The sequence below is a fragment of the Lissotriton vulgaris genome, chromosome 12, assembly GCF_964263255.1.
Source record: "Lissotriton vulgaris chromosome 12, aLisVul1.2, whole genome shotgun sequence".
Classification (NCBI taxonomy): domain Eukaryota; kingdom Metazoa; phylum Chordata; class Amphibia; order Caudata; family Salamandridae; genus Lissotriton; species Lissotriton vulgaris.
Genome location: NC_141700.1, coordinates 18,526,840 through 18,547,410, shown reverse-complemented (window position 1 = coordinate 18,547,410; position 20,571 = coordinate 18,526,840). Strand labels below are relative to the sequence as shown.

General features: G+C 50.9%; 1 protein-coding gene across 1 annotated transcript in view; it reads right to left on the bottom strand.

Annotated features, from left to right (window-relative positions):
• The window catches only part of PLPP2 (phospholipid phosphatase 2), a 53,227-nt gene that overhangs the window by 8,654 nt on the left and 24,002 nt on the right, over positions 1-20,571 (bottom strand). The gene's annotated exons all lie outside the window — the stretch shown is intronic.

Below are 20,571 nucleotides of genomic sequence, written 5' to 3'. Positions count from 1 at the left end.
GCTACACATTGCAACCAGGTTCTACTATGGAAAAAATACTACGTATAAAGGTCCTTCTAGGAGGACCCACAATGTATCCAGGTTCTACTTTGGGAATAAATAATCCCAAATCAAGAGTAGCTCTGGCTCGAGACAGCTGCACAGGTGCTAGTTCCACAAGGTAAAAGTGGCCTACGTTCACCCTCTCTTGGTCAAGCTACTCCAAAACCATAAGTAAATTAAAACACAAAAAACACACAAAAGGGAGGAGTCCCAACAATTATACTGTGGAGTTTGATCTTTGTTCTTCTCTCCTCCTTTCAATGAGTGCACATAGTTCAGCGGTGTCATTATAAATGTATTCTTCTCCATTATCAGAAAAACATTGGATGAAGTCTCAAAACAATTCTCTTTAACCCCTTTGGCGCTGCGCACATTTTCACCCTGTGCAAGCGGTTTAAATAGTGGGCGGGATTCGGACTGCCCCTGGCCGTCCTTGGCACACGCCCACCGTGACGCATGACGGCCGATGGGTTGTCATGCGCACCAAAGGGGTTATTATTCTTCAATACATCAAAGAAACAGCCAGGCCAACGCGTTTCTTCCTCTGAGGGAGCTTCATCAGGGTTAATATATTTCTTTACAGCAAATGTCGCATTGAAGTCTAAGTGTAAAATGGATCAGTTCTCCATGAAATTCTTGGAACACTGGTACTGCTCCTTTATTGTTGTAGGGAAATTCCAGGTGACCGTATATAAATATAACAGTTTAATATCTACATCGCATTGGGTTCTGTAATCTCAGACCGGATAATACGACACACCACCACCATCCCGGACCTTCTTCTCAATCCACAATGGCAGCCAACTGTCTTTGCCTATTTATCACCATGCCCCCGGGCACTGCCACCGGCCAGCTGGTGGCTTCTTTCAGGGCAATGAAGATCCTGGCATGACACTGGTGCTTACACACCAGGGTAATGTTGTTTCTGATATGCAAGGCAGTGGTAATAGACATACTCAGGGCTTTAAGTGGACCAGGTCTCATAGGTGCTGAGCACCAGCATTTTTGTTCTGTGCCTGGCACAGGCGGACTGCAGTGACAGCAGGCACATGGATGTGCGCTGCTCACACTGCTCACTTCTCACTAGTGGAGAAGTTATGGCATGACGTCATGCCAGCTGAGCATAGTAGGGGAAGGGGAATCCTTTAAAGGGAGTCATTTTCTCTCTGGATTTCTCTTCTTTTTTGAAACTCAGGAGCAGCAACATTGTCGTGGTGTCACCAGGGTTTTAAGTGGAAGCTTTTTCAATATTATATACAAGCCATAGTTGCTGCTTATTTATCTTCTGCAACTAACAACCATCGACAAAGCCAATAGTTCTGACTTGTTGTAGGTATGACTTACTTGTTGTATCATATATCTGGATGCAATGACAGAAACAGCAAAACACAAGTCGGGCGGCACACTATGCTAAGCACAGATTTTTAGCTTGCGTGTTTTTAAGCCACACCCCTTTGAAAGACCCCCCCCTGTTTTTTCATCCCACTTGATGCACTGGACATACCTCAAAATCTATGTGGTATGTGGCACGTATGACAGTGATCATTTACATACACCACAAACTATGCAGTTAGCGGCACACAACAGTGGGGATTTGCACACTCTACAAAGTCTTTTTTGGCAGGCAGTAAACTGACAATCTACAGATTCCCCACAATGTGGTCTGTGGTACAGCAGTGGTGATTTACCTGCTGGGGCTATGTATAAAATATCAAACAATGTATGTTTTTCACACTAGAATGATGAGACACTATCACAGTTGCAACTGTACTTGTACAGACAACTTCGACGTCTCTGGGCCGACCATGTAAAATCAATAACTTGCCCCATTCCTAGCTGCATGAAAACAGCTCTTGCACCCTGTGCTTAATTTGTGCAGGTATTTTCCGGTGCTCGGCACCCGCACTTATTTGAAAACATATGCACATATTTATGTGAATCTACCTCTTGGTGGCGCTGTGTGTTTATTTTTAAGCAAAGTTCATTAGTTGAGCATTTAACTGTTTAATCTACATTTAAAAAATGCTTAAACCCGGACTTAAAGCGGGAGCTTAAAGTGCCATGCACGTCGTTGCAACTGCTGCAGGCCCACATTAAAAACATTGGGCCCTGGCACTTAAATGTGTACAAATTAAGTACTGCCCGCGAAGGTCTCGTGCAGCGAGTTCACGCCTGTCTAAGCATCAGGGATCACTCATGGCCGGCCAGGGACTCCAGAAGTGCCCTGGCACACTGACGGGCCCCGCTGGCAGGCTGGCATATTTACCATCATATTATTAGGAGCAGAGAAAGTTTGGCCTGGCACGGGAACAGTGATGGACATTATGCACAGACAGAATTTAAAACGTGTGTTATTTCTCTTGGTCGGCGGTTTTGTATGGGCGCTTGTCTTGCGTGGCACACTGTTTTAAATAGGCGCTGCCTCTCCTCTGCCACAAATATTGCCTGCTTTGACTCCATTTTTTTGTAGCTGGCGCATCATTTCTTTTATAGGCGAATACATGAATTTATAATTGCTAGAAATAGCTCTGCCTCCCACCTTGGCTGTTAGTTCAGTCCACTTCGGGCATTCCATACGCCCCCTCCCAGAAAGGACTCTACCATCTCTGGATGGAAGGGGGTGAACATGGTGCGACTCGTCCAGTGGAAATAAATGAGACAGAACTGCTTCAAGGACAGGCCCAAAACGTTTTTATAAGTTCGAGACAGAGTTGTGTAGTTGTGGAGTGGTCCATGCAAGGGACCACTCCACAACTACACAACTCTGTCTCGAACTTATAAAAACTTTTTGGGCCTGTCCTTGAAGCAGGCCTGTCTCATTTATTTCCACTGGACGAGTCGAACTAAATAAAAATCTAAATGGAAAATGTCCCCGAGGGAGGCTCTCTGAAAGACTCTGCCCCGGCCCCACAGGCCTCTTGATGCACCGGCCAATCAGGCGCGCGGGCTCTTTCTGGGCTCCTTCCGAGGCCGAGGGGCCAGCTTGGCACCAGTGAAGCAGGACCCCCGGAGGGCAGGCCCAGCCCTGGCCCGGGGCGCCTCTGCCCGCTCAGCCCAGACACATAACATTTTACAAGCTCCACATGTGTTCAAAGATGGCTTCCAATGGAAATGACATATTTGTTGATGCGCGCGTCACGATGGGAACGAATCCCAGTGCCAGGAACAGAGCATGCGCTGTTCACAACAAGGAGTGGGCCCCACCAGTGTCAGCCCCCAACACAGCACCCCCAGCACGCTCCTCACACACAGACCTCTCCTCACACACAGGACCTCTTCTCACACAGACCACCAAACCTCTCCTCACACAGACCTCTCCTAGACCTCTCCACACACACAGACCTCCCCACACACACAGACCACCAAACCTCTCCTCACACACAGACCTCTCCTCACACAGACCACCAACCCTCTCCTCACACACAGACCTCTCCTCACACAGACCACCAAACCTCTCCTCACACACAGACCTCTCCACACACACAGACCTCTCCTCACACAGACCACCAGACCTCTCCTCACACACAGACCACCAGACCTCTCCTCACACACAGACCTCTCCTCACACACAGACCACCAGGCCCCCAGCTCCCGTCAGGACAACCAGGGCCCGCCACGCTCATCAGCTGCCAGAAAAACAAACTCCCTGCAAACGGGAGTATTTTGACGGGACGGGAGCCAGGAGGCTGTGTGTGTGTGTGTGTGTGTGTGTGTGTGTGTGGCTGTGTGTGTGTGTGGCTGTGTTGTGCTTGTGCGGTGTGTACCACATCCAGGACAAACCAACAAAGAGGCGGCTTCAGGCCGCGAGGCCCTCAACACAACCACAACAGGCCTGAGCCCCACAACCCTGGCTCTTCTGCAGCCAATGATCTGGGAAACGAAAACACTGGGCGGAAACTGTGGCAGTGCATTCTGGGAGGAATTCTGAAGTCAACCCAGTGCAGATTTCGAAATGAAAAGGGGACTTCGGATGTTCTTGTGACCGCGCTTAATTTGTAAGTCCAGTCAGGAGGCCTCTGCGGCTTGCACCACACATTGCCCCTGCCATGCTGCCAATAACAGTACCAACACAACTACTAACCAGCACACTGCTACAAGAGGGACAATTCAGTCTATTCCAGGCCCCCAAAGATACAAAAATAGCCTGGGCGGCAGGTATTAGTTGTTTTTAACGCATACTGAATGACTAAACAATTGCTGGTCTGCTCATCTCTAAATTAGACCAACAGCGCACCCATGTGGCATAAGTGCCGATGTCGACAATTAAGTGCCAGGGTCAAGCATCGGAAACCACTGGCTCAAATTAAGCACTGGCTTGTGGCACAATTCACTCACTTGCAGCTAATTAATTCCATCAAAGGCCCAGTGAAGCAAATGAGCAAATCTAACAGTGAAAGAACCGGAGGATGCAATAACTCAATGCTTCCAACTGTGGCCTTCCGGCTATCCACCCATCCCTGCCACAGTAACCCACCGGCGACCAATCCATGTGATAGCCACAATAACCTATCGGCGACCAATCCATGTGATAGCCACAATAACCTATCGGCGACCAATCCATGTGATAGCCACAATAACCCATCGGCGACCAATCCATGTGATAGCCACAATAACCTATCGGCGACCAATCCATGTGATAGCCACAATAACCTATCGGAGACCAATCCATGTGATAGCCACAATAACCTATCGGCGACCAATCCATGTGATAGCCACAATAACCTATCGGCGACCAATCCATGTGATAGCCACAATAACCTATTGGCGACCAATCCATGCGATAGCCACAATAACCCACCGGCGACCAATCCATGTGATAGCTACAATAACCCACCGGCGACCAATCCATGTGATAGCCACAATAACCCATCGGTGACCAATCCATGTGATAGCCACAATAACCCACCGGCGACCAATCCATGTGATAGCCACAATAACCCATCGGTGACCAATCCATGTGATAGCCACAATAACCCACCGGCGACCAATCCATGTGATAGCTACAATAACCCACCGGCGACCAATCCATGTGATAGCCACAATAACCCATCGGCGACCAATCCATGTGATAGCCACAATAACCTATTGGCGACCAATCCATGCGATAGCCACAATAACCCATCGGCGACCAATCCATGTGGTAGCCACAATAACGCACCAACCCCTGGAATACCCATAGAGGACACCAGTCTCCACTCAATAACCCTGAAAGTACTCAGAGATCTCTGCAATAGTCACAGCTGGTGTTTTACACACCTATTCTCCCACGTTTGTGTACACCCTTGAGCACAACACAACTAGTGCCAAGTGAAAGACATCCTCTACACACCTGTAGCACGCAGTCCACAGGATGAAAGGTCGCCTTAGCACTCACCTGGAGCAGGTGTCCTGGAGCATGAAAGGTAGCCTCACTAGTCACCTGGAGCAGGTTTCCACAGGATGAAAGGCAGTCTCTGCACTCACCTGGGGCAGGTGTTCCACAGGATGAAAGGCAGTCTCTGCACTCACCTGTGGCATGCAGTCCACAGGATAAAAGGTTGCATTTACTCACCAGGAGCAGGTGTTCCACAGGATGAAAGGCAGCCTCTCTACTCACCTGGAGCAGGTGTTCCACAGGATGAAAGGCAGTCTCTGCACTCACCTGGGCAGGTATTCGGGAGGATGAACGACAGCCTCTCTGCTCACCTGGAGCAGGTGTTCCACAGGTTGAAAGTCAGCCTTACGGGAGCACGTGCTCCACAGGACGAAAGGCAGCCTCACCTGGAGCAGGTCTTTGGCAGGTTGAAAGGCAGAGTTCGGCAGGATGCAAGGCGGCCTCAGCACTCACCTGGAGCACGTGTTCTGAAAGATGCAGTCTCCTTTGTGTGAACGCAGCCAAGTTCAGGAGCTGGATGTCGGGTGGAGAAGATTGTGACTCACCACCTTTCACTGGTCCGCCTGCCCTTGAAGCACCTCCACCCACCCCACTGATGTTGTGAACTGGAGAGTGTCGGAGAGCACACCTTCACTCCACAACCGAAGCCTGGGTCAAACGAATCAAGCCGCTGCACCTTCTACTGAGGAAGGAGCTCTCGCTCCTGCAACTTGCCCAGGGTGGAAATGCAAGGGACGAGAGAGCTTGAGACTGCAAGGGGGGGGGGGGGGGGGGGGGGGTATTGTAAAATGATTAACCTAGGGCTTCCAAGCACACACGATTTAAAGCTGTAGAGGATCCAAGACCAGGCGCCTAGAAGCCACCTGAAACCTCAGAAGCGCGTGCGCATCGCATACACCAGGAATGTGCTTGAACTGCTCCTGCAAGTTGTCCTAACCTTTCAAACAAGGATGGCTGCCTGTGGCAAGAGCCTGGTCACTTGCATGGCATCACTATGCACCCAACATACCCCTGCACTGAACACCTGATATCCCCCCCGAGCCGTCCGGTGGAAGGAACACACGGTTAAGACCCTGTGTGCCCAGGTACATGCATGGTCAGATCTGAGCGATGAGCGGAAAATACGCTTCAGACCAAGCCTTGAAATGAAAGGCTCCAGGTGGCCTAGAACCCATTCTTATGCACGGGGGTCACAACTGTTGATGATCGCAATAGGGCCCATCGCCAGCCTTCTAATACTGGATAGGAAGACACTAGCAAAAATGTCTGTTAACCATGTGTCGGGAGTGACTGGCTGCTTTGTAATAATCACCTGGCAGCAATAGGTCAGGGAACAATGTTTCTAGTGCAGCTGTATCCCTGTGACACTGATCAGGCAACAATGTGTCTGGCAACAATGTTTCCAGTGCAGCTGTCTCTCTGGAGTCCTGATGAAGAGCTATTAGGGGAACAGCTCGAAACATGTTGACAAAAACACATTATTGAGACAACCAGACTCATTAAGGTCAGGTTTCTTCTCAGTAAACGACCCCTGATTTTTAACCATACCAACTAAGGGCAGGAATAAAAGAGTGGCCAACTAGTTGGGTATTTTTAGATTTTCTTTCCCTTTCCACTCCACATCACTGCACTACAGGGTCTACAAAGTGCTCCTACTTAATTTGCAAGTCGCAGCACGCCTCAATCCGTAGAGGATTGAGAGGGACCCCAATGTTAAGGCATGCCACCTAGGGGCAACCCTGGTGGGTGAGGGGTCTCTAGAAAAAAAGTTTTTTTTCCAGACGAGAGTCTACATTGAATTCTTGCTGTATCCTATCTAATTCCCTAAGGGCAGGTTTTCTTCGATGTACTTGATTTTTGTCTAACTACGTAACTGTCAGGAGGATAAACCTAGCCTCTGTCTCCCTCTTTACTGTGTTAACAGTCCTTACATTTTATTTAAAAGCCATGTATATAAACAATCTATCCATGCAGGTCGCACACACCACAGATATGACAGACAGATGTTCAAGAAGTTCCACCTGCTTGACTTTGGCACGAGTGTCTTGATCAGCGGGTGCTCCTGCGCTGCTGAAGAATGTCTCAGAGCTGAATCAAATGGATGAATAGTTTACTTAGAAGAAAAGTAGCACCGACCGTTGGGGGAAGTTTAACATTGCGACAACCCTAGTACAGTCAGGAGAGTAGCCAAGGAAGGAAATGGACCCACTGGCTGCTGTCTGAATGATAAAATACAGCAATATTTGGGGTTCAGCTTGCTGCTCGGGCCCTGGTGCCACTGCACCAGTTGCCCCATAAGAAGCTACACACCTGATTACCATTCTCAGGAACAAGAGGGAGGCGACCCAACATGGATCTAGAACGGAGTAAACCTCCATGGAACAAGGCTAGACAAGAGTCCAGAAGAGATGCCTGGTCAGGAGATCAGGCGCAACCTGGCTCTAGAACTGAAGCGGACTATGAAAAGAGGGCAGGAGAGGAGTCCAGAGCAACGGTACCCTTCACGCGACCAGACTGTACCTGGCTCTAGAACAGAACCAACCTCAATGAGTACAGACTGAGCTAACACCAGAACCAACGCAGCCTTTGTGTCGGGAAAAGACTGAACCTAGTTCTAGAACAGAAGCGGCCTCCATGGGACCAGGCTGTGATTGCCGCTAGAACAGAAGCGGCCTCCATGGGACCAGGCTGTGATTGCCGCTAGAACAGAAGCGGCCTCCATGGGACCAGGCTGTGATTGCCGCTAGAACAGAAGCGGCCTCCATGGGACCAGGCTGTGATTGCCGCTAGAACAGAAGCGGCCTCCATGGGACCAGGCTGTGATTGCCGCTAGAACAGAAGCGGCCTCCATACGAACAAAGAGACCCTGGTTCTAGAAGGGGAGCAGTCTCAATGGGAAGACCGAACCTGACCCTGGAGCAGAAGCGGCAAACACAGGACGAGGCCTAAAGGGGTGCTATACCACAGGCAGCCTGAGGGACCAGAGAGGCTGGCCCTGGAGCAGAAACAGCCATCACAGGACAAGACCCAACCTGGTGCAAGAGCACAGGCAGCCCCGAGGGACCGGAGAGGATGGCCCTGGAGAAGCAAATGCAAAAACAACAGTTGATGGACAGAATGCAGAACAATGTCGTACATTCCCCCCAGTACAGAGATATGGGCCTAAATCCATCGTTTTTTTGCTCATCACACCACCCCAGTTCTGACATGGCCATATGCAAAACAGCCTTGACCCTGCGCCTCATGGGAACAGTCCAGCCCGAACTGCCAAGCCAGGTCCTCCCTGGACTGGAAACAAGCATCCTAGGACCGGTTTCGGGGTTTCACCCCTCTTCCGCCAGGATAGCCTGACTCCAGTGGCATGGAGAGCACGGGACCCGCGTCTGGAGGAGAAGCCGCCATCGCAGGACGAGACCGAACCTGATGCGAGAGCCCAGGCACCCCCGGGGGACCAGCCGGAGCCTGCCTTGGGCTCATTACCCTACAGGCCACTAATCTCATTGTGGCCCCACAAGACGCTCCTCAGCCGCCTCCTCCCGGCCTCCTGCCTGTCCCAATATTTGCCCACCCCCCTGGGTCCTGGGCACACAGACAGTCTCGCGGGGTATTCGGTGTCAGGGGGGCCTCGGAGCTCCGAGCACCAGGGCGGCCTCCGCGGCAGACACATGGCTTCACTTCAGCTGCAGCTCTCGGCCAGCCGTGGAATGTGTTCTTTCCATGAGAAGAGAATGTGAGACCCTCACAAGGGAAGAGGGGGCACGGGGGAGGCTCTGCAACGGTGTCAACGCTGGCCAGCTCTGGCAGTCTGTGCAAAGAAAGAGAATCGGAGATTCAGCATCTCTCGGGCCCCGGCCCAGAATCCACCGCCCCCCTCCTCCATCCCGGGCCGGATCTTCCTCCCTGGGCCCCCACTCACGAGAAATGCTCCTTCCCCGCATCATACGCACAAGGACTATTTTACAAGGGCATACCTAACCTGCATGGAACACACATCTCACCGTGGGAGGAGGGGGCGTGGTCCTGGAGGGGGCGGGGCCTCGTCCTGAGAAGTACCCAAGAGGCACTTTTGAACCCCAAGAAAAGAAGAGCTTGCCAAGGCTGGTGCCAATGTCCCAGGGTGTTTTTACAAACCCTGAACGGACGCCGGCAGTTCAACGCCACTCAAAAACGAGCTGGAAAATCATTATTTACAGCGGTTTCACCTCACTCTCCTGCCACCGTGTGGTATTGGCTCCTCACCGGGTGACCCTGTGATGCGAGCAGATCTAGTGTCACGCGGTGGCACCGTGTGAGTTGGCAGGTATGCAAGGAGCGCCCAGACTCCACGAGCGCATGCACGCTTGTGGGTTACTGTCCCCCCCCCATGAGATCCTGCCCCCCCCTTGCAAATACACATGCCCAGGGCACAAGCCCTAAAAAAAAAAAAAAAGAAGTGGGGGGACGCTGTCACTGGAAGTGACGTCACGACAGGAAGTGACGTTACGAAAGGTGGCTTGCACCATCAGGCTCATTGCCTCCCCACGCTCACCCCCTTAGATGCGATTGCATCTGAGAAGCCAGTGTGTGAGCAGCGTGCTGGGCGCTCCGATCTCGTCCCACAGAGGCCAAAGAGTGAAGTCCAGCTGTTTGGCAGGGGGGACGGCGTCCACCCGGTAAAATAAGTAGGGGGACGCCGTCCACCCCGTGGTACCCCGACTCGAGCCCTGCGCATGCCCCTTCAAGCTCATGGAGCCCGCTGGTTCCTGCACTGGAAGATCCGGCTCCTCGTGTGCAACAGCACCCCGGGGCACGGCCAAATTATGCAGCAAGGATGAAATTAATTCTGTGGCAGAAGAGAACACACACTGTGGAAGAAAGACGTCGCTGGCCATGTTCTCGTGCTAGCACGCATTAAAGCTCAGTGGGCAAGAGTTACGCCTCATTCGTACAAGCGTATAGTTACCACAACTCACAGATGAGCGGCTAACCTCTGTAGAGAGGCTGCCACCAATATCAGCCTCTCAATCAATCCATCAAGCATTTGTAAAGCGGAGCAACTCCCCCGTGAGGGTTTCCAGGCGCGGGAGTTGCTGCGGTATGTACGCTGGTCCTTCGTTGTGCAGGGCTTTGTATGCCTGGCTCAGCATCCCGAACTGGCATTTCTTCTGGATCAGGAGCCAGTGTGGCTTCTCGAGGTGGGGTCTGAAGTAGGTTTGTCGAGGGCGAGTCAGATCGCGGTCTTTGTATTGTCTGTAGTCTCTTCAGGAGGCGTGCGGTGATCCCTACGTAGAGTATGTTCCCGTAGTCCAGCCTGCTGATGAGGAGGGTCTGCGTGACGGTCCTTCTGGTGTTGACTGGGAGCCTCTTGAAGATTTGCAGCGCATGAATAGGGCGTGGAAGCAGGCAGATGAGACTGCATTTACCTGTTTCTTCATGGATAGCTTGCTGTCCAAGAGGATGATCAGGTTGCTGGTGTGGTCGGTCGGAGCGGGGGATGGGCCGCCGAGCTCAGCAGGCTCCATGGAGAGGTGTTCGCCCAAAGAGGAGGCCTTCTGTCTTGTCCTTGTTGAGCTTGAGACAGTTGTCCTTCATCCAGTCTGCAACGACCGATGATGCTTTTCTAACGATTTCTAAACAATTTTTAAAATCTGCAAATTATGCAGCAGATGGTTTCTTATGTGGTGAATCTAGAATTATGCGGAAAAGCTGCAGAATCGCATAATTCAAGTGGCTCAGCTCTGGGACTCTGGAGACTTGTGAGACAGTTCTCCCTGGGCCTCTCACACCCCGGGGACTCAAGACCCTCCCAAGCCTCCCCCTCCTAGGGGCCTAGAAGCATAAGTGCGAGGCAGAGCGTGTTGTCAGGATTACCACACCTCCACCGACCTTTCGACTGAAATATTCCTTTGCTTCCGATTATTGCAGCCATAAACCTATTTACTGAAGGCCTTCAGGGCTCCCTGGCTCATCCCTGGACTGTCACCCCTGTGAAGGGCCCGCATCACTCCTCCTGGGCCACCCGGTATTTCTAGGAGGGTTTGGACCTCACCCAGGCCCGGACTGGCCTCTAGCACAACCTGGCGGTGCCAGAAGGGTTGTCTGGCAAGTCAGTGTGTGGGACTATTTTAACGCCTTTTCAGCGGCGGACATTCTGCTGCTGTGCTGAAAAAATGACGCGTGCGCAGTTTGGACGGCCCCCGGCCGTCTTCCGCACACGCCCACCGTGACATCAGGAAGGGGTTAAGATCTGGTGGCCACAGAGGCTAAAACAGCAGCTGAAGCTCGTGCCGCGGAGAGCCGCTCGGGCCGGCGCATACTGTGCACCAGGCAGTGACCGGGTTTCACCGGTGCCTCTGCGCCCGGAGTACAGCGGGTCTAACTCAAAGCCGGTGCCCATAACCAGCCAGCGATAGGCCAGTGCCACCCTGACACTGCTAGGGGCGGGATCACAATGCGACTGGACCAGGGAGTACATACATGTGCGCTCTGCAGGACACGCCTTTGAAGGGAGTGGGTTAATACCTGCTTTGTACATACATGTGGGCTCTACAAGTCAGGCCTTTCCAAGGAGAGGTCTACTGCCTCCACCCCCTCCCCCCATATGTCTTTTGGATATTGCCAGACTAGAATGAATGGCCAAACAGAACTAATTCTGGGCCCTTCCTTTTGAAACAACCATTGGTAAAGCCAACTGGTTGCGTCTTTGGGGGAGCCTTCGACTGCCCGCTGGTATTCCAGCAGAGGCCTCTTTGACGTCACAAATGTAAAGTTCAAGTAGGATTCACAGCCAATCAGATGCACCGGATGCCATTGGGATCCACTTTTAACGCTCACAATGAACCCGCCCTTTCGCTTGGCTCACGGTCTATCTAGGATGCTTTAGTAATTTGAAGAATAAATGCTTCCAGTTTTTTCCATTTTCATCAGCCTGCTGGGTCGTGGAGTGGACCGGGCAGACATGGAAGACTTTGGGATATGACAAGACCTCGGGCCCTTGGAGGCAGCGGCGGCTGCTCCACAATGGCGAAGGAGCGTCGCCTTACTGGCTGGCGCAGAGCCAGCAAGCGAAAAATTATTCGATTCTTTAGCATCGTTTTGTTTTTCGTTTGCCAGATTGTGCATGGAGGGGCGGGGCATGGGAGGGGGAGGAGTTGTTGTTGTGACTCCCCAAGTACGCATATGTGTTTGGCCGGATATCTCAGGCCAACCAAAACACACATGTGCCCTTAGGTTTCTCCATCAAGGATGCATTGACCAGCCAGGCTGGAGAAACCCCACAGATTCCCTGACCAGAGTGGAGTGTCCTTTCAGCCCGCTCAAACCAATACCCGTGCCGGTCTGCAACACGGGGATTGGATGGGAGTCTGTCCCAGGGGCTGCTGGGACCAGGAAGAGGACAGCAAGAGCGACGCAACGCGGGAGGGAGCCGGCAGATTCCAGTGCCTTTAAAAAAAAAAAAATTATTATTAACACCTTCCCCCTCCCCCAGCACGGTCACACCACCCTTTGTTAATGCCAGCCGCCACTGCCTTTGGGGTCATCCCTGATAACCGCCTTCTCTTTTGCATTTCTGTCTTTTGGCCCCAGCGTTTGTGCTTCGCCTCATTCCCGACCCCCTTAAATCCGAACCCCATCTTCACCCCCTTTCAAAGACACTTGATTGTCAGAATAAAACTACGTTTAAATGCCTCATCCGGGCATTCAACTGTGTACAGTTCATTCTCGCGGGAGCAGGTGCGTGGTCCCGTCGCATCTGTCAATCAAACATTTATAGAGCGCAGCAAATCACCCGGGAGGGTCTCGGGGCGCTGTGGAACAGTAAAGTAATGCACTCAGTGAGGTAAAAGTCCACTTCTGCTCCCAGCTACCTCCCTTACCACTCGGTGACTTAATGCCCGCCTTTCACCCTGTGCAATAGTCCTCACAGCCCTTTGGCTAGGTTTGTGCTATAAAAATACTACATTCAAACATTCATTCGCACTGATGGCAAGTTGAGACGTGACCTTCAGTCACTGGGCAGTAAACTCAGTGTTTACTCCACATCCCAAAATACTTCGCTCTTTAAAAACACAGCAGCAGAGGCCCATTAGTTCTAAGATTGGAACAGTGACGTCACCAGGCCACCTCCTTTCACCGAGAGGTGTATATTTTGACGAACGAGGCGGTAAACACGTCCTGTAGCCACGCCCCCAGCCCGGGGTGGATACAGCGTCAGCAGGGCTCCTGCCCACGGCCTGCTAAAACCAGCCCAGGTGGGCGTTCCTAAACATAAACCTACACATTTAGTGTTTTTAGACACAAACATACACATTTAGTGAAACGCTCTCACTGCCAGGTGAGTATTTTTAGACACAAAGGTACAGATTTAGTGAAGGGAGGAAGTCGCGCGCTTCCTCCACAGCCTCCTGGGCTGCCCCCCCCCCCCCTCCCTTGCCCAGTCCTGGGACAGTTGAGTAAGGGGAGACACCCTCGCTGCGGTTTCACTTGAAATAGCCTCAGATGTGGCTGGATTCGTCCACCCGGCAGGTACTTCCTGCCACCCCCCCCCCCCCCTCCGGATGCCTCTGGCCGCGAGGACTGCTAGGGGGCGACAAACAGCCCCATGGAAAGTGTCCTTCTATAGTTCATAGGCCAGGGCTGGGTCACCGTGGAGACCAGGGCCGACTTTAGGGCGGTGCGGCCGGTGCAGCTGCGCCTGGCTCTGACTTTGGTGGGAGGGCGCTTTGATTAAAAATAACTATTGGTTTAAAAGCAGTGAACTTCCTTGTCGGTCCGGCAGCTTTCAGGCAACAATAAAAATGTCAAGATAGCAGTGGTGATTTCTGCTCCTACTGGTGAGAGATCAGAATTTTGTCTGGTGGCAGTTTTGACTCATCATAAGGTAGCACAGAGGGTTAATGAGCCTGATGCAAAGAATGTGGCATGGAGCGAGTGCACAGAGCGCGAAGAGCCCCAAGAACATGTAGGGCGCATAGGGACAGGAAAGGAATAAGGGGGTGTGAGCATTGGGAGTGTGATGCATGTTGGCAGCGCACAGGGAGCATGTGGGGTCTCCACCAACTGACTAGACGTGAAGCACATGGGCAGAGAACCCCTGAATGGCGAAGATGGACAGAGTGTGTGAAGCTTGCGCTCCCTTCAGGGACTTGTCTTCAGCTCCCTGGATCGGGTGCACATCACATCTAAACCGCACAAACTCTTCAACGCAAGCCGGGTCTGGTGGCTTAGAGGCCTATGCGTCCACTGAAGGGGCCTGTATTCGACCTCCTGGTCCCAAGTTCAATCTCTGTGGGTCCACTCAGCCTTTCATCCTTCCGAGGTCGATAAAATGAGTCCCGTTGAGTAACTGTAAACATCGGTTATTCAGCCGCCAGCCTTTTGGCTTTGCCACTGCTTGTTTTCATGGCTTTTACAAACCTTTATTGTTAGGGAAGCTTCCGGTCATAATACATCTAAAAGAGATCAATATAATTGGCTGCAGGCAAGAATATGATTTTGGTCCTAAAAAGCACACATTGCCATAGTAGTTCCTGGCGCAGAAGAGAACTACTTTGGGTGCGGATGCGCTCCTTGTGAAAGGGCGGAATGCCGTCACTCACAGTGAACTTAACCAATGGCTGAAGTGGACAGAAATACAATGTGAATGACCTCAACAGACCAATGGATGGAGAGGGCTTGCTTAAAGCCTCTGTAAGAAGGTTTATAATACACAGAATTGAGTAAAATCAAAAAGCAATGGTTCACGCTGTTATGTTGTGAATATGTAATACACCTTTAACTGTGCACATTCTACATTCTATGGAACCTTGTGTACTGTGTTCCATTTATGACATATATGTGCTGCTTTGATTCAGTTGATGCTAACTGACTACATGTCAGGTTGTGTACCTGCTCGTTCCTGGAATAAACTTATTTCAACCTACATTGAAATGTTCCTCTTCATTTCTACACACACCAGAACAAAAAACAATCTATAAGAATGGCCTAAAGTGGACATAGAACTAGACAGGGTATTTGTAAATAAAACATGGCTAACCAAATAAGAGAAACCACCATCCTACATGAAGCGAAACCACCCAGATATAAAATCACGAGGCACCCTCCGTCCACCTGGACGGTCTCTCAGCAATAGAATACTAAACTCTACCAGTCAAAAAGAACTATTCTTCGTACTAACCACCACCACCCCAGACCCCTGCTGGGTCCATCTTTTGCAGCCACCTTCTGGGGCTCAGCCGCCTTCCTCACCAAAACACGTCCAGGTCTTAGGACTTCAAGGGTCCTGAAACTAATGTAACCACTCAGACCCCCAACGCGCCCTCGGGACGCCATCCAGACGGAATCTTCAACACCAGAAGCAACATGGCCGCCTCCAAAGCTCTGCACCACGCATGGCGTGAGCTTCTCCCAACGCCTTCATCGGCTACCAGAGTGACACAACAACAGCTAGCCCTGCTCCAAAAAACAAGATAGGACCTGGAAGGAGCTGAGCCTGGGCTTCTTGGAGGCCACTGTTAACCCCTTCAGAGAGCTTCCCTTGGGAGCAGTAGTCAGCAACTTCAAAACACAGTGCATGGCTGTCGATTGCCTCACTTCCACCCTAGAGGACAGTGCTAAAATGTGGAATTCACCCAGTCAGCCACATGCAACACCAAAGCGCTCGCACTCCTCAGAGCCAAAAACATACTTGAACACCCTCAAATCTTGAGGGCCCACTTCAAAAGACAGGTCAACTACCCACCAACAGACCAGAGGACAGGGAAGAAACACTCGCCATCTCTCCTCCTCTGTGCGTCACGCCGAGGAGGTCTACGAATGATGGCAGAATGTAAGAAACTGTCTGCGTGTGCAGATGTAACGTGCACTAGCCAAGGTCTTATGGTGGCCACCGGGGCCACTTCTGGTAAAAAACCACAGAGACCAGCTCTACCCTGAACATAAAGATATCTCGATCTCAACCAAAGCAGAGGAAACAAGACGTGTGACTGAAGGCGCTCTCTATGGGGCTGAACTGGCCTTCAAAGATTCAAATTCACACAGCAGCATACCTGGGTCCTCAGCAGTCACGCAGGTGCCTCAACGGATGGTCCTGCCGTTCACGCCATCCATGGACAGTGGGCGGTCAGCGGGTCATTTACTCGTTCCAGAGTGGTAGGCCTAAGGCGGACCAGGCCTTGGAGCTCTGCAGTCCTAGCAGTGGGTGGGCTTGGGTAGGACCTCCCCATTGAAGACTGGGTGTCTTCCAAAGTGTGATCCGGGCTCTTTCCTGAGATTGTGAGGCGTGCCGGCTGCTGGCACACAGGCGAGGCGGTCAACGACAGATACTTAAAATGTCCCTCAAGAAGAGTTGCTGAATATTTAGCATTTCCTGCCGATCTGGGTCTCCATCCGGTAGGTTAGACACTCAGGCCCCCCTGAAGACATGACTGCCTTTATGGTGACATACTTTAGGAGAGACGGATTGGGGCTATGGAAGAAAAAAGCATTGGCAAAACGAATAGATACGGGTGAAGTGTCGACACTTACAGTGCTAGCACACTAGAACAGGCACTCGTGAGGGACCTAGCAGAGCCAGAACATGAGCGTAATAGGTGTAGAGTAGTGCCTTGCACAGTCCAATGCAAGCACTCGAGTGGAGTCTGAAGGATACACCCAAACAGCCAATAGCATTAGGTGAGAGATGAAACACCACTGGGCTGAGCCAAGAGGCGGCTGAGAATGTCTCGAGCCGACTGGTGAAAGAGGCTTGGCGGAGAAAGCCAATAATGAAAAGAGGGGGACCCTCACTCCACTCCGTGCAGATGGTCAGTCACGGGCCTGTTTGACAGCAGCACTCTCAACCCCCAGATCTACAGAGGGGTCTGCAAGAGCAGCCAAGCAGGGCCACTCTGCAGGTGGGACGATGCCGCAGCAGCCATCACAGTGGCCTCTCTGGACAGGACCGGAGCTCGCTCTGGGAGCGGACGTCAGCTTCACGGATGTGCTGTTGGAGAGCGCCTCTGGTGCGGAGCTTTTGCACCCGTTTTTAGACATGAGCACCCAAATACAATATCTCGCCCTGGTTAGACCCCATCTCGGGGGCGGGGCGTGTTCATGGAAGGGGGACCTCAGTGGCGATACTGGGGTCAGAGGTCGGTCCACCCTCCTTCATTGAGACAGTGTGAGGCGCCGCAGGGACGTCCATCTATGCGAACGGTTTTAGGGTACATCTAAGCATCATGGGTCAACCTCCGCACGGGCGGAGCACGGCACTGGGGGGTTAAACATGTACAGCTGTGCCCCCCAGATACGTTCTTGGGTTCTCCAAGTTTCTTTCCCTGAGGTGTGTTTCTCTGGGTACTTGGTTCTCCCATCTTCAACCGAGCCACACAGAGCCTGTAGGGAAGGCTGGAATACTTCCCGCCCAAACAGGGCATGATGGGTAATTTGGCACTTAGATATGGCTTTAACTTAGGTTACCAGTTTCAAAAGGTGAGTGCATTGAAGAGCGCATGTGAGGAGATCCCAAAAGTCAGCAACGATGGGGCGAGCTTGGACCCCTAAAGTCATCTACAATGGGGGAGCTGGACTCCCACACCTGGAACAGCTGCTTCGCCAGAATGAAGCGAGCCGCTTACGCCTCCTGGCTCCAGCTGTGGTCTGGGCAGCAGGGTTTCCACACAGTTCACCAGCCCACCGTGGCAGGGGCTGTAGGATGAGGGTTCCCTCGGTCCAGCAGAGACACAGACTGGGTGCGGGGGCAAATGTAGGAAATTGGCTCGCGGCCCTGATCGCCCACACGAGAGGACTGGGGGTGTCCAGATTATTCTAGTGGGCCGGGTGCAGGACTGCTGAGTGGACTGAACTACAGACAATACCCCCTGTGCTGGAGGGCAAAGCGGGGACTGCACATAGCAACTGCAACAACAAAAAAACAAGCATTGGCAAAACTACAGGACTCTCCTTAAGGCCGTTCTAATGCAGACTTATTGGCAAAAACTAGAAATAAATGTTATTGTAGCGAATGCTTTTCTATTTATTTTTACATTTAGAGATGCGGAACAGCATCAGCAGATAAACAGGCATTAGCAAAGCGAACAGGTCTCACTTGTGAAAAGTTGAGAATTATTGGCTTTGCCAATGCCTTTTGGTGATACTGTCCTGGGAAGCATCGCAAAAAAAATAAAAATGATTTACAAAATGGTCTGATGATACAACAAAAGGTGCTTATTTTCTCTGGTGCATCTATGCATGATGAAGTTTGTGTGCGCCTATCCGCAACAACCAATACGCCCAAGAGGAATTATGCAGGCACAATTTGTTTTGTTATTTATTTACCCTTCCAAAATGACTGACATCACTCGGATCGGTAAATATAAAACTGTGTGAATTTTTAGCGCAAAATAAAAAAAATACAAAAATAAGAACGACCATGGAGGTGGGGGCAGTGTATGAGAGAGAGAGCAACATAGGAGGCATAGGGAGAAGCACCTGTGGAAAGCACAGAGTGCTGTGACAGAGGGTGAAGTGCACCAGCATGAAGTGCTGGGGTTGCACATTTTCACTGACGCACACAGGGGAGGAAGCTGGAAAGCGTACACACTCGGATGAAGTGCTGAATCAGAAAGAAAAAAGTAGTTCTCTAAAAGTGAGTAGTGGATGGACATAAGTCAACCAAATCAAGAGTATGATCAAGAGGCTACGCTGAGAGGGAGGGACAAGATAGGCAAAGAAAGCCGACAATTAAGAACCACGCAAATGAGTAACAGGAAAGCCGACAAAGGGCCGCTTGCATAGTGACGTATACCCATGCAAGCGTCACCTCATGCGCACGCCATGGTCTGGCTCCCATTTTATTGTTTTCTTTTTTTATTTACGGTTATGAGACAGTGGGTACCGACGGTTTTCGGTAACGACGACGCGACATGTGAACACAGCATCAAATCCTTTAATTTGGAGGGGCTAACGCCACATATATTGGACTGGGAGCACGCATCAAACTCGAATTTCCCCAATACAGGGTGAAGAATTTTTTAATACACCGAGATGGCTACCTTTTGAATACAGACTGGAGGATCGAAAAATATCTTTGTGTGCAACTCTCGAGTGTAGACTGCCAATAGTACATGGAGAATAATATTTGGAAATGGATAAGCATTATTCACAGGGTGCTGCCCTAGAAGAATACTATAAACTGTGAGGAGTGATTGAAGAACCAACAAGTACAGTTCAAATCACTATTTTCTTGCCCTGAAGAAGTCCTTTTGTACGAAACGTGTTGGCTATGGTCGTGTGAAGAATAAGAATAAAGAACATTAATAAAAAGACCCGCTGAATGGATTCTAATTTTTGCTATACTTATTTGTTGTTCACTTTCTTGTGGGGAGTGCTGGATCATTGTAAATTGTGGGAATATTCCCTTGGAAGCTTAGGGGTATTGAGCTTCAGGTCCCTAGCACCCAGACTTTAGGATTATTTAGGCCAGATTATTGATAGGTGCAGTCATTATTGCCTTATACCCTGGGTTCTTTTTTGTTGTTTCAATCTTGGAACTGTAACTTAAAAAGTTATATATCGAGAAATGAGTTTCTGTAAGTTACACCACAATTCTCCCCCCGCCCCCCCCCCCCCCCCCCTCCACCCCCGTGGCCACACTCTGATGGGATGGTCCTTCCTACAACCAATCTCTCAAAAAGAATAAAAGTTATTTGGTTTTTTTTAAAACCACATCTGGCTTCACACAATTCAAAGGAAGTTTTCTCCTAGTCACAACCAAAGAGAGAAAGGAAAAGTAAGCCGCAGGCAACACCAGCTGAAGAAGAGGAGAAAAAGTGAAAGCTTAAAGCGAATACACCAAAACCATCAAGGAAGCAAAGAGAAATGTAAGAGCAGACTCGCCAAGATTCATTGATGGGCTTGACACAGAGGCCCAGGAAGCAACAAGCCTCAGACACTTCAAACAACTATGACATAACAAGGAAACCTTCTGGCAGATATAGCAAGCCAGAAAGACCTGTTAAAGACAAGGCTGGGAAGACAATCGTGAGTAACGAAGGCCAACAACGAAGACGGGTGGAGCACTTTGAAGAACTGAAGAACAAGCCTGTTCCGCAGTCTCCACCAGGCGTACAGCCAGAAGACAAGGACTTGCCTGTCGACTGCAGCAGACCAGCCAAGGAAGAAATACGCCAAGCCAT